The 12,427-nt window shown below is 39.7% G+C and overlaps 1 long non-coding RNA gene across 2 annotated transcripts in view; it reads right to left on the reverse strand.

Moving 5' to 3' along the window:
- The window catches only part of LOC137211767 (uncharacterized), a 90,519-nt gene that overhangs the window by 56,857 nt on the left and 21,235 nt on the right, over positions 1-12,427 (reverse strand). The window lies entirely within an intron of this gene.

The raw sequence follows: 12,427 nt of genomic DNA on the forward strand, positions 1-12,427 counted from the left end.
CCTGCTAATGCAGGGGACAAGGGTTCGAGCCCTGGTCTGGGAAGATCCCACATGCCATGGAGCAACTAAGCCCGTGTGCCACAAATACTGAGCCTGTGCTCTAGAGCCCGCGAGCCACAACTACTGAGCCCACGTGCCACAACTACTGAAGCCTGAGCGCCTAGAGCCCATGCTCTGCAAATAGAGAAGCCACCACAATGAGAAGCCCGTGCACTGCAACGAAGAGTAGGCCCCGCTCGCCGCAACTAGAGAAAGCCCGCACACAGCAACGAAGACCCAACGCAGGCAAAAAAAAAAAAAAAAAAAAAAAAAAAATCTATATTCAACATTTCTATTCTCAGCCTTCCAGGCAGTCTTGCCATCAGAGGATTCTTGCTCTGGCCTTCCCCTGTGCAGCACCTGGTCTCACAGGCCTCTTTTTCTCCCTCCCTGTTTATAATCGACAGCCTCAGATTCAAATCAATCCTCTCTCTCTCTCTCCCTCTCTTACTCACTCCTTCCCTCCCCTCCTCCCTCCCTCCAGTGCACTCCAGATTAGGTCTCTCTCTGGTTCCTTTCCAAATGAACATATAAAAATTCATCTAGATGTGTGATATATCTAAGGCTTCCCCACTGGCATAGTCCATCTTCCTTAGAAAGCAAAATAAATAAATAAAAATGCTCAACTCTATGGTCCCAGAATTGCTTCCCATCCTCTTAAATCTCTTAGGGGGCTTTAGACCAAGATTAAATCTAGGGTGACCTTGTTCCTTCTTGAACTTGAACTAGTAGTTCATCTCCCTCCCTTCCCACCACCCCAGAGAGCCACAATTTATCTCCCTCTCCCTACAATTCAGATAGCTTCTCCTCCTCGGTCTACCTCAGTCTAACCCACTCCATCCTGGTGACCCAGCTGGAATGTCTAAACCAACCCCTAAATGAAGTGAGGATGATTATCAATTACCATGAAATATATATAGTAATCAGTGGCCTGATGCTCTGAGATACCTAACTCTGACTTATAAACCATGGAGCTTCCAAGGATAAAATTAAGAGTTTTGAGTGACTTTTATTACAAAAATAGAAATAAAAAGAAGAACTTTACAAATACTTTATATAAAACAGAATGCTCAAGTATCAAGACCTTTAAATTTCATGACTTTGCCCAAATGGGCCTCTAGCCATTTACCTGAAAAATACTCTCAAATCTTTGGGGAATGTTGGCCACAAACTCTCAGCTAACACTAATTCCTTATGACCTATAATACCACTCTACAATATACCAGTCTGAGCAGGGGCTTATGGGAGTCAGGTGATAAATGGAGTTCTAACCCAATGGCAACTTATAGTATTCCCCAGGGAGTTCACATATCCTGTAATTGTTTCTTCAGTTTAAGAGAATAAAATAGCAGAATTCCCTCATTGGCCCTGACCTATAGAATAAGAGCTATCATTATAGGAAGAACCCTAAGAACACCTTGGGGCAGCAATTCCTCCCAAGCCAAACAACAGAAACAAGAGCAGCACCTCAGTCAAAATTAACTTGAACGAGAAATAATGCCTATTGTCTCCCCATTTTACTCTCCCATGTTAGCCAATGCCAGAGACCAAGGGGACCTAGAGAATAAGAATGGATTTCCATAACCATAACCCACTACTGCTGATATTATATACATGACTTCCTTAATAGACAAGATTCATAAAGCCCCTGAAATTCTGTATACCCCTGTTGATTTGGTTACTAGGTTTTTTTCCTTTGTTCCTGTCTATACTGACAGATCCTAGAGGACAGGATACAGGATGCAACAAACATCTTAAATGCTTTACTAAGATGTCATGGTAAGAGGAATAGGTAATGAACCCTGAGCAACTAGCATGTCTAAGCACTGCTTAGTATTAAAATAAATGATTAATCCAGCACATATATAAACACAGTGAAGTGGAAAAAGAGCCAGTCTTGGAATCAGAAGGCCTGGTCTCTTGTATCAGCTCTGTGGCTAAACTGTTTACCCGGAGGATCTCAATTTCCTCATCTATCAAATGAGGATTCATATCTCATAGGATTGTCTTAATAAATAAATATTTTACATGAAAACACTTCCAGGAGGAGATCAAGAGGGTGGAGTAGGAGGATGTTGAGCTTCCATCCCTCGATGAATACATCAAAAATACATCTACAACTCTCACTGAAAATAAGCTGGAGACTGGCAGAAAGGCTCTTCTACAGCCAAGACTGTAAAGAAAGATCCACACTGAGTTGAGTAGGAAGGGGAGAGAAGTGATCAGATCAGAGCTCCACACCCCTACCAAGGGACACAGAAGGAGGGGATATCATGGGCTCCTGCCGGGGTGTGAGGACTTTGAGTCACATTTTGGACACCCCAGGCCTGGGGTCTGATACTGGGAAGATGAGTCACCTTAGCTGGTTTGAAAACCAGTGGGACTTACTAGAGGGCTCTAAGAAAGAGGACTCTACTCATGAAGAATGTACTCACATACATGCTTACTCCCAGGAACAAGGCAGAAGAAGCAGACTGAAACTGCTCTGGGACACTGGGTGGTTTCCAGTACTCACCCCAGTGCACGCCCCTTCCTTCACTGGGCATCTGCTCCAGCCCCTCTTGCTCCAGTACAACTCCCCAGTAGGGCAAAGGCTGCTGTTGCCAAGGAGAGTGTGCACCTGGGAGAGATAAAGCCAGTATGGACCCAGCATTGCATCTGAACCGGGCAAGGGCAGCTAGTGCTGGTGCTCGCAGAGGCAACAGGTCAGAAGATGTCTGGAGCTCTGACTGGCATGCTGGGGCCATCCCAGCGCACGTCCTGACCTACACTGGGCACCCATTTCAGCCCCTCTTGGCCCAGCGCTGCTCCCTACAGGGGTGAAGGTGCCATTGCTGCAAGGAGGGAGAGTAAACACACAGAGGGAATAGAACCAGCTTGCACCTGACCCTCAGGGCTTCTGCTCCAGCACCTTGGGACCCGCCTCCAACACCTGATAGGGTAGCGATGGCCACTGAGCAGAGGATAAGCGCCAGCCAATGCTTGGCTCTGGCTCAAGCCCCTCCATCTCCAGCTCCACCTCCCACCAAGGTGATAGCTGCCAGCTCACCCTGAGGGGAGATGTGACCCATGCTCACTTCAGACCCATTTCTTCCACCAAAGCCACTGGGCACACACAAACTGCATAGGGACACATCCACACAAGGATACCACTTCAAGACTGGGATAGGTAACTGTTTCACCTAATTTATAGAGATAGAGAAAGTTAAACAAAATGAGAAGACAGAAGAATTTGTTTCCAACAAAAGAACAAGAAAAACCCCTGAAAAAACAACTAATGAAAGAGAGAGAAATTATTTACCATGTAAAGACTTAAAAGCATTAGTAATAAGAAAGCTAACTGAACTTGGGGGGAAAATAGGTGAACACAGTGAGAATTTTAACAAGGAACTAGAAAATTTAAAAAAAAGAACCAGTCAAAGCTGAAGAATATAATAACTGAAATGAAAAACACACTAGAAGGAATTAACAGTAGACTAGGTGATACAGAAGAATGCATAAGTGATATGGAATTTAGAATAATGGAAATCACTCAATTGGAACAGCAAAAAGAAAAACAAACTTTAAAAAATGAAGACAGTTTAAGGGATCTCTGGGACAACATCAAGCATACTAGCATTTGCATTACTGGGGTCCCAGAAGGAGAAGAGAAAGAGTAGAAAATTATTTGATTAAATTATGGCCAAAAACTTCCCAGAGCTGAAGAAACAGATTTCCAGGTACAGGAAGCACAGAGAATCCCAAATTAAATGAAACCAAACAGCCTCACACCAAGACATACAATTAAAATGTCAAAAGTTAAAGTGAAAATATTAAAGGCAGCAGAGAAAAACAAATAGTCACATACAAGGGAAGCCCCATAAGGTTATCAGATATATTTTTTCCACAGAAACTTTGCAAGCCAGCAGAGAGTGGCATCATATATTAAAAGTGCTAAAAGGGAAAACCTATAATCTAGGATACTCTACCCAACAAGGATATCATTCAGAATTGAAGGAGAGATAAAGAACTTCTCAGACAAGCAAAACTAGAAGAGTTCACCAATACCAAGCCAACAATACAAGAAGTGTTAAGGGTCTTCTCTAAGTGGAAAAGAAAAGACTACAAAAAGAAGTAAGAATATATAGGAAGGGAAAAAAAAATCCCACTAGTAAAGACAAATATATAGTAAAGGCAGTACCATCAACCATTTAAAAAAAGCTAGTACAAAGATTAAAAGACAAAAATAGTAAACTCAAAATAACTACAATAAACAGTTAAGGGATAGACATGAAGATGTAAACTATGACACCAAAAACACAAAATGTGGGGGCAGAGTCAAGATGGTGGACTAGGAAGACATGGAGTTCATGTCTCCTCACAACTAGGGCACCCACCATGCACTGGTGGGGGACCACAGACACCTAAGGGGATGGGAGGAACCCCCAGGTGACTGGGTAGGATGTGGGGGGGAGGGAGGCAGGAAGGAGAAGTAGAGGCGGGATGGGACCAGCATCCCTGAACAGCAGCTGGGAGAGGGGAGGGTTTCCCAAACTCTGAGGGGCCCACCCACAGTGAGGGGATCAACAAACACAGGCAGAGACCCTTGGGAGATCAGGGGATCAGAAGGGAATGTGGCCAGCATTTCCCCTGCTGCCTTGGGCCCTGGGGAGCCTGCTGAGGTCCCAGGTCTAATCCTTCACCTTCTGAGGCTCCCTGCAGCTGTGCTGAGCCTGAGCCCTGCCCCCACACCTCCACCCAGGGCCTTACCTCTGAACTCTGCACTCTGAGGCCCCCTCTAGCTGTGCTCCCTTTACTGGATGTGTGGGTCCTGAGCTTAGGCCCCACCCCCGTTCCAACTCCGTCTGCCTAAGCCCCACCCCACCTAAGCTCCATCCCCCAAAGCCAAGACATTTTCTAGCCCTTTTTTCTTTTTTTTTTTTTTTTGAGGTTGTGGTTCTCTTTTACCTTTTTGTTGTTGTTTCATTTATATTTTAATTTTTTCTAATTTTATTTTATTCTTTGTTATTGTTCTGCTCCTTTTGATTTGCCCCCACCTTTTTTTTTTCTATTGTGGTTCTGTTTTACCTAGTTCTTATTGTTTCAATTATATTTTTATTTTTTCTAATATATTTTTATTTTTCCAATTTCCTTTTATTTTTTATTCTTTGTTATTGTATGGCTCCTTTTTTTTCTTTTCATTTGTTGTGTGGGATCTTGGTTCCCAGGCCAGGGGTCAGGCCTCAGCTCCTGCAGTGGGAGTCCAAACTGCTGGACTAACAGAGAACCATAGACCCCAGGGAATATTAATCAGAGTGAGGTCTCCCAGAGGTCCTCATCTCAGCACCAAGACCTGGCTCTACCCAACTGCCTGCAAACTCCAGTGCTGGATGCCTCAAGCAAAACAATCAGTAAGACAGGAACACAGCCCTACCCATCAAAAAAAAAAAAATTAGATGACAAAATAACATGTTTCAGATGAAGGAACAAGGTAAAAACTTACAAGACCAAATAAATGAAGAGGAAATAGGCAACCTACCTGAAAAAGAATTCAGAGTAATGACAGTAAAGATGATCCACAATCTCGGAAAGAGAATAGAGGCACAGATCGAGAAAATACGAGAAAGACCTAGAAGACCTAAAGACCTAGAAGAACTAAAGAACCAACAAACAGTGATGAACAACACAATAACTGAAATGAAAAATTTGCTAGAAGGAATCAATAGCAGAATAACTGGGGCAAAGAGCGAATAAGTGAGCTGGAAGATAGAATGGTGGAAATAACTGCCGAGGAGCAGAATAAAGAGAAAAAGAATGAAAAGAATTGAGGACAGTCTAAGAAACCCCTGGGACAACATTAAACACACAAACATTCAAATTACAGGAGTCCCAGAAAAAGAGAAAGCGATAGGGTCTGAGAAAATATCTGAAGAGATTATAGTCAAAAACTTCCCTAACATGGGAAAGGAAATAGTCACCCAGGTCCAGGAAGTGCAGAGAGCCCCATACAGGATAAACCCTAGGAAAAACACACCAAGACACATACTAATCATACTAACAAAAATTAAATTCAAAGAAAAAATATTGAAAGCAGCAAGGGAAAAGCAACAAAAAAGATACAACAGAATCCCCATAAGGTTACCAGCTGATTTTTCAACAGAAACTCTGCAGGTCTGAAGGGAGTGGCAGGATATATTTAATGTGATGAAAGGGAAAAACCTACAACCAAGAATATTCTACGCAGCAAGGCTCTCATTCAGATTTGATGAAGAAATCAAAAGTTTTACAGACAAGCAAAAGCTAAGAGAATTCAGCACCACGAAACAGCTTTACAACAAATGCTAAAGGAACTTCTCTAGGTGGGAAACACTAGAGAAGAAAAAGACCCACAAAAACAAATCCAAAACAATTAAGAAAATGGAAACAGGAACATACATATCGATAATCACCTTGAATGTAAATGGATTAAATGCTCCAACCAAAAGACACAGACTGGCTGAATAGACATGAAAACAAGACCCATACATATGCTGTCTGCAAGATACCCACTTCAGACCTAGGGACACATACAGACTGAAAGTGAGTGGATGGAAAAAGATATTCTATGCAAATGGAAATTACAAGAAAGCTGGGGTAGCAATACTCATATCAGATAAAATAGACTTTAAAATAAAGTCTGTTATTATAAGAGATAAGGAAGGACACTACATAATGATCAAGGGATAAATCCAAGAAGAAGACATATCAATTATAAATACTTATGCACCTAATATAGAAGCACCTCAATACATAAGGCAAATGTTAACAGCCATGAAAGGGGAAATTGACAGTAACAGGATAATAGTGGGGACATTAACACCCCACTTATACCAATGGACAGGTCATCCAGACAGAAAATAAGGAAACAAAGCTTTAAATGACACAGTAGACCAGAAAGCTTTAATTGACATTTATAGGGCATTCCACCCAAAAGTGGAAAAATACACTTTCTTCTCAAGTGCACATGGAACACTGTCCAGGATAGATCACATCGTGGGTCACAAATCAAGCCTCAGAAAATTTAAGAAAACTGAAATCATATCAGCATCTTTCCAACCACAACACTATGAGATTAGGAATCAATTACAGGAAAAAAAAAAACTGTAAAAAACACAAACACATGGAGGCTAAACAGTGCACTGCTAAATAACCAAGAGATCACTGAAGAAATCAAAGAGGAAATTAAAAAATGCCTAGCACAAATGACAATGGAAACACAATGACCCAAAACCTATGGGACACAGCAAAAACAGTTCTGAGAGAAGTTTATAACAATTCAATCTCACCTCAAGAAACAAGAAAAATCTCAAATAAACAATCTAACCTCATACCTAAAGCAACTAGAAAAAGAACAAAGAAAACCCAAAGTTAGTAGAAGGAAAGAAATCATAAAACTCAGAGCAGAAATAAATGAAATAGATATGAAAAAAACCATAGCAAAAATCAATGAAACTAAAACCTAGTTCTTTGGGAAGATAAACAAAATTGATAAACCTTTAGCCAGACTCATCAAGAAAAAAAGGGAGAGGACTCAGATCAATAACATTAGAAACGAAAAAGGAGAAATTACAACTGACACCACAGAAATACAAAGGGTCATAAGAGACTGCTACAAGCAACTGTACGAAATAAAATGGACAACCTGGAAGAAATGGACACATTCTCGGAAAGATACAACTTTCCAAGACTGACCCAGGAAGAATTAGAAAATATAAACAACCAATCACAAGAAATGAAATTGAAAGGGTAATTAAAAATCTTCCAACAAGCAAAAGTCCAGGACTAGATGGCTTCACAGGTATATTCGATCAAACATTTAGAGAAGAGATAACACTTATCCTTCTCAAACTATTGCAAAAATTTGCAGAAGGAGGAACACTCCCAAACTCGTTATACAAGGCTAATATCAACATGATACTAAAACCAGACACAGATATCACAAAAAAAGAAAGCTACAGACCAATATCACTGATGAACATAGATGCAAAAACCCTGAACAAAATCCTAGCAAACAGAATTCAACAACATATTAAAAGGATCATACACCATGATCAAGTGGGATTTATCCCTGGGATGCAAGGATTCTTCAATATATGCAAATCAATCAATGTGATATATCATATTAGCAAATTAAAGAATAAAAACAATATGATCATTTCGATAGATGCAGAAAAAGCTTTTGACAAAATTCAACACCAATTTATGATAAAAAACTTTCCAGAAAGTGGGCATAGAGGGAACCTACCTCAACATAATAAAGGACATATATGACAAACCCACAGCAAACATCATTCTCAATGGTGAAAAACTGAAAGCATTCCCTCTAAGATCAGGAAAAAGACAAGGATGTCCACTCTCACCATTACTCAACATAGTTTTGGAAGTCCTAGTCATGGCAATCAGAGAAGAAAAAGAAAGAAAAAATATAAATTGGAAAAGAAGAAGTAAAACTGTCACTGTTTGCAGATAACATGATACTATACACAGAAAATCCTAAAGATGCTACCAGAAAACTACTAGAACTAATCAATGAATTTGGCAAGGTTGCAGGATACAAAATTAATGCACAGAAATCTCTTGCATTCCTATACTCTAACAATGAAAGATCAGAAAGAGAAATTAAGGAAACGATCCCATTCACAATTGCAACAAAAAGAATAAAATATCTAAGAATAAACCTACCTAAGGAGGCAAAAGACCTGTACTCAGAAAATTACAAGACACTGATGAAACAAATCAAAGCTGACACAAACAGATGGAGAGATATACCATGTTCCTGACTGGAAGAATCAATATTGCGAAAATGACTACACTACCCAAAGCAATCTACAGGTTCAATGCAATCCCGATCAAATTACCAATGGCACTTTTCACAGAATTAAAACAAAAACATTTTACAATTTCGGTGGAAACACAAAAGACCCCAAATAGCCAAATCAATCTTGAGAAAGAAAACTGGAGCTGGAGAAATCAGGCTCCCTGTCTTCAGACTATACTACAATGTTACAGTAATCAAGACAGTATGGTACTGGCACAAAAACAGAAATATAGATCAATGGTACAGGATAGAAAGTCCAGAGATAAACCCATGCACCTATGATCACCTAATCTACGACAAAGGAGGCAAGAATATACGATGGAGAAAAGACAGTCTCTTCAATAAGTGGTGCTGGGAAAACTGGACAGCTACATGTAAAAGAATGAAATTAGAATACCACCTAACACCATATACAAAAATAAACTCAAAATGGATTAAAGAACTAAATGTAAGACAGGACACTATAAAACTCTTAGAGGAAACATAGGAAAAACACTCTTTGACATAAATCACAGCAAGATCTTTTTTGACCCACCTCCTAGAGTAATGGAAATAAAAACAAAAATAAGCAAATGGGACCTAAGTAAACTTAAAAACTTTTGCACAACAAAGGAAACTATAAACAAGACGAAAAGACAACTCTCAGAATGGGAGAAAATCTTTGCAAACCAAGAAACAGACAAAGGATTAATCTCCAATATATACAAGCAGCTCATGCAGCTCAATATCAAAGAAACAAATAACCAAATAACCCAATCCAAAAATGGGCAGAAGACCTAAATAGACATTTCTCTAAAGAAGATATACAGATTGCCAACAAACATATGAACGGATGCTCAACATCACTAATCATTAGAGAAATGCAAATCAAAACTACAATGAGGTATCACTTCACACTGATCAGAATGGCCATCCTCAAAAATATCTACAAACAGTAAATGCTGGAGAGGGTGTGGAGAAAAGGGAACCCTCTTGCACTGTTGGTGGGAATGTAAATTGATACAGCCACTGTGGAGAATAGTATGGATGTTCCTTAGAATACTAAGAATAGAACTACCACATGACCCAGCAATCCCACTACTGGGAATATATCCTGAGAAAACTATAATTCAAAAAGTCACATGTCCGTGGTCCAGGAAGATCCCACATGCTGGGGAGCAACTAAGCCCATGTGCCGCAACTACTAAGCCTGTGCTCTAGAGCCCATGAGCCACAACTACTCAGCCCACATGCTGCAACTACTAAAGCCCTTGTGCCTAGAGCCGGTGCTCTACAACAAGAGAAGCCACAGCAATGAGAAGCCTGTGCACCACAAAGAAGAGTAGCCCCCACTAGCCACAACTAGGGAAAGCCCGTGTGCAGCAACAAAGACCCAACACACCCAGAAATAAAAATAAATAAATGAATAAATTTATTTTTTAGGGCTTCCCTGGTGGCTCAGTGGTTGAGAGTATGCCTGCCGATGCAGGAGACACTGGTTTGTGCCCCAGTCTGGGAGGATCCCACATGCCGCGGAGCGGCTGGGCCCATGAGCCATGGCCGCTGAGCCTGCACGTCCGGAGCCTGTGCTCCACAATGGGAGAGGCCACAACAGTGAGAGGCCCGCGTATCACAAAAAAAAAAAAAAAAATTATTTTTTTAAAAAAGTCACATGTACCCCAATGTTCATTGCAGTACTATTTATAATATCCAGGACATGGAAGCAACCTAAATGTCCATTGACAGATGAATGGATAAAGAAGATGTAGTACATGCTTACAATGGAATATTACTCAGCCATAAAAAGGAATGAAACTGGGTTGTTTGTAGTGTTGTGAATGGACCTAGAGTCTGTCATACAGAGTGAAGTAAGTCAGAAAAACAAATATCATATATAAATACATGTATGTGGAATCTAGAAAAATGGTACAGATGAACATATTTGCAGGGCATGAGTAGAAACACAGATGTAGAGAACGGATGTGTGAACACAGGTGGGGAAGAGGAGGGTGGGATGAATTGGGAGACTAGGTTTGATCTAAATACATTACCATGTGTAAAATAGATAGCTAGTGGGAACCTGCTGTCACAGGGAGTTCAGCTTGGTGCTCTTTGATGAGCTAGATGGGTGGAATAGGGGGGAGGTCCAAGAGGGAGGGGATATATGTATACATATAGCTGGTTCACTTCATTGTACAGCAGAAACTAACCCAACATTGTAAAGCAATTATACTCCAATAAAAAAATAAAATAAAATAAAATAAAAACAAAACCCCACAAAACGTGGTGGAGAGGTGTAAAAATGTAGATCTTTTATACAGTGTTTGAACTTAAATGACTATCAGTTTAAAACAAGTAGACATAGTTATAGGTCTTCATACATGAACCCCATGATAACCACAAATCAAAAACCTCAATAGATACACAAAAACTAGAGAGAAAGGAAAACAAGCAAACCAATAAGGAAAATCATCAAACCACAAGGGAAGGAACTATAAAAGGAAGAAAAAAACAGAGAAGAACTACAAAAGAACTAGAAAACAAGTAACAAAGTGGCAATAAGTACATACCTATCAATGATCACTTTAAATGTCAATGGACTAAATGCTTCAATCAAAAGACATAGGTGAATGATTGAATAAAAACAGACCCATCAATATGCTGCCTACAAGAAAACCACTTCGGAGCTAAAAGACACACAGAAACTGAAAGTGAGTGGATGGAAAAAAGATATTTCCTGCAAATGGAAATGGAAAGAAAACTGTGGTAGCAATACTCATATCAAAAAGTAGTCATTAAACAATGTCTATAACCAAAGACAAAGAAGGGTATTATATAATGATAAAGGGATCAATACAAGAAGAGAATATAACGTTCATTAACATATGTGAACCTAATGTAGGAGCACCTAAATATACGAAGCAAATATTAACAGACAAAAAAGGAAGAAATTGACAGTAACACAATAATAGTAGGAGACTTTAACAACCCACTTACATGAATGGACTAATCATCCAGACAGAAAGTCAATAAGGAAACAGTGGTCTTAAATGACACATTAGACCAGTTGGGACTTAACAGATATCTACAGGAAATTCCATTTAAAAAAAAGCAGAATATGCATTCTTTTCAAGTGCACATGGAATGTTTTCCAGAATAGGTCACATGCTGATCACAAAACAAGTCTCAACAAACTTAAGAGGATAGAAATTTTATCAAGCATTTTTCCAACCACAACAGTATGAAACTAGAAATCAATTACACAAACAAAAATGGGAAAAGCAGAAACACATGGAGACTAAACAATATGCTACTATAAAACCAATGAGGCAATGAAGAAATCAAAGAATAAATCAGAATATATCTCTAGACAACTGAAAATGGACATGCAACTTTCCAAAATCTATGGGATGCAGAAAAAGCAGTTTTAAGAGGGATGGCGATACAGGCCTACCTCAAGAAACAAGAAAAAAATCTGAAACAATCTAACCTATCACCTAAAAGAATTAGTAAAAGAAGAACAAACAAAGCCAGTCAGCAGAAGGAAGGATATAAAAAAGATAAAGAAGGAAA

Source organism: Pseudorca crassidens, chromosome 2 (genome assembly GCF_039906515.1).
Source record: "Pseudorca crassidens isolate mPseCra1 chromosome 2, mPseCra1.hap1, whole genome shotgun sequence".
Classification (NCBI taxonomy): Eukaryota; Metazoa; Chordata; class Mammalia; order Artiodactyla; family Delphinidae; genus Pseudorca; species Pseudorca crassidens.